The sequence below is a fragment of the Onychomys torridus genome, chromosome 1 (assembly GCF_903995425.1).
Source record: "Onychomys torridus chromosome 1, mOncTor1.1, whole genome shotgun sequence".
Lineage (NCBI taxonomy): Eukaryota > Metazoa > Chordata > Mammalia > Rodentia > Cricetidae > Onychomys > Onychomys torridus.
The window spans coordinates 66,271,061-66,274,202 of record NC_050443.1 but is presented as its reverse complement, the minus strand read 5'-3'; the positions used below and the strand labels follow the sequence as shown (position 1 = coordinate 66,274,202).

General features: G+C 35.8%; 1 pseudogene; it reads left to right on the top strand.

The window, feature by feature from the left end:
- Window positions 1-711: 711 nt before the first annotated feature.
- On the top strand, window positions 712-1,659 carry LOC118586007 (annotated as a pseudogene).
- Window positions 1,660-3,142: the final 1,483 nt, after the last annotated feature.

Genomic DNA, 3,142 nt, shown 5'->3' with positions numbered 1-3,142 from the left:
TGCACAGTAAATTTGTATTATATGTGCTAATGTGATCTCTTCATGCATGTATACTTACTATATTAAGGTATATTTAGACATAGCTTTATATCAATCTATCATGCCTCTATTGTTCAAACATTCAAAACTATGTGTTATAACTTGCTGAAATAGGCACAGTATTCATAAAAACAACAGATTAACACTTAAATGAAAACAAGATCTCTCCAAATGGCAAAAATTCTTCCTAGTCTAATTATGACTGCTTACTTAAAAATAAGGCTAATTTATATTACACAGTGCCCATGCTACTCAGACTATATTTTAAAATGGTAAGGAGATAAGGTTCTATAGCTCAATTGCAGAATGTGATTAGCATATGGAGAGCCTTAAGGATAATCAAAGGAGAGAGAGAGAGAGAGAGAGAGAGAGAGAGAGAGAGAGAGAGAGAGAAAGAAAGGAAGAAAGTCAAAGAGAAGTGAGCAAGGGAATGGAGAAGGATGTAAAGACAGACACAGAGAGAATATAGAGTAGGGAGAGAGAGGGAGAGAAGGTAAGATTATGAGATGAAAGAAGAAAGAAATAAGAGTTTCTGGAAATGTATTTGTACCTTAAGTGTGGTATCTTGACCCCTTTCCACTGAGCATTTCTGTATGTCAGTATTATCATTTGTGTGATGTTAATTTTTATTCATTGTTTCTTTACTCTTGAAGAGCCTTAAAGAAATCCAGTATGACCAATGTTACTGCAATAACTGGATTCATCCTCATGAGGTTCTCTGACATCCAGGAGCTACAGACTTTATATGGAGTGCTCTTCCTAGTGATGTACGTGGCAGCTGTAATAAGTAATATCATCATCATTCTTATCACCATTGACCTGCAGCTTCAAACACCCATGTACTTCTTCCTGAAGAATTTGTCTTTGCTGGATACCTTTTCTGTGTCTGTTCCAATACCAAATTTCTTTGTCAATAGCCTAACTCACAACAATTCCATTTCCATTCTTGGTTGTGTCTTCCAGGTATTTTTAATGAGTACATTTGCAGCAGGAGAAGTATTTGTCCTGACTGCCATGTCCTATGACCGCTATGTTGCCATTTGCAATCCTCTGCACTATAATGTCATTATGAATGAGGGTACCTGTGTTCTTATGGTGAGTGTTTCCTGGGCGACTGGGGCACTCTTTGGAGCCATATATACAGCTGGCACATTTTCCATGCCCTTCTGTGGTTCCAACATGATCCCACAAATTTTTCGTGATATCCCTTCATTGCTAAGGATTTCATGCTCCAAAACACTTGTGGTCATTTACTGAAGTCTTGGAGTTGGTGTTTGTGTGTGCATATCTTGTTTTATCTGTGTGGTGATCTCTTACTTTTACATTTTCTCCACTGTGCTTAAGATTCCTACTAGTAAAGGTCAGTCCAAAGCATTTTCCACATGCATCCCCCACCTCACTGTTTTCACTGTTTTCATTGCTACTGCCTGCTTCGTCTATGTGAAGCTACCTTCCCATGTACCGTCAATCACAGACAGCTTTATTTCTGTGCTCTACACTGTGCTACCTCCAGTACTTAATCCTGTGATCTACAGCCTTAAGAACACTGATGTCAACTGTGCTCTGAGGAGGTGGCAGCAAAATCTCTGCCAAAGATTGTCACTTCATTAAACACTTTAAAGTATCTGTCAGTGATATAGTGCCTCAAGAGTTACAAGCAAATTTTGTCATTTGTGAATTAGAAAGGTAAGGGTAGATATTCATATTTTTCCCCAAGTAAATAGACTCTCAGATTAAGGCTGATTTTTTTTCTAAGTTCAGAAAATTGGATTATATGAGACTAACATATAAAGTCACAGTACAAGTATATTTTCTTTTGTGGGGAAGTTGTTCTCATTTGATCACTATAATTTTCTAAAAGGATTGGTCATCTTTATTATTAGATTCCATATTTGGTCATTTGAACACTCCTTATTATTTTCATTTGCAAAATATAAAAATAAATAACCAAATGGAGAAGGCATATGAGCTATAATGTAGCATGAATCTTAAATAGACTTCTGAATAAAAACAAACCTAGAGCCAGGTATTGGGGTGAATGCTGGAAGATCAGAGAGGCAGAACATGCCATAGCCACCTCATCTCACCAGTTCCTCAGCTGATCTTGTTTCCTCAGACTAGATGCCTCTCAGCTGAACTGTTGCTCAAAAGCCTAAAAGCTTAACCACATAAAACTTCTAGTTCTTGGTCCTGACACTTTATATACTTTTCTGATTTCTGTCATCACTTCCTGGAATTAAAGGCTCACTTCCTGGTATTAAAGGTGTGAGTCAGCATGCCAGGCTGTTGCCAAAGTAGCTTTAAACTCACAGAAATCCAGATGGTTCTATGCCTCCAGAAGGCTAGGATTAAAGGTGTGAGTGCCACCATTTTCTGGCCTCTATGTCTGTCTAGTGACTGTTCTGTTCTCTTACTCCAGATGAGTTTATTAGGGTACACAATATTTTGGGGAACACAATATCACCACATTTCTTTTTTTGTCTAAAATTTAAAAAGCTTATAACTAATACAAGAAACACTATACAATAAGTATGTACACTATATATATTCTAGAATTACATTAATAATATCTAGTCCATTAACATTTGTCAGAGTCAGACAAAAACTCCTATATATATATAATAACAATGTCCAGTCCAGTAACATTTGATAAGCTCAGATAAAAAAATTTTCATTAGTTATCCTATTTAACACAAGTAGTTCCTTTTAAAAAGTGGATAAAGTACTCTCACTTTTTATCTGATCCTATCCATATTCTCCCTTTTTTCTTTTCATAATAGATTCAGTAGTCTACATTTTGTCATTTTTACATCTCTCCCAATTTCTTTTTAGAGTATATTCAATGATCTACCCATTTATCCTATTATTTCTTTATCTTTTTTTTCTTCAGAGTAGATTCAATGATCTACCTCATATGTATATTCTCTTTTTTCTTTTTTAAACAAAAACTCAGCATCTAATCTCCTTGTTCAGCGTTTTTCCTGACAATTAACAATTAACAACTTGTAACTAACCGTCATAAAAGTGACAATATCCAAAACTCATTAAACAACCAAAAACCTCACATCCCACCTCTGGGGAATGTGGGTGTAGTTTTCTTAAA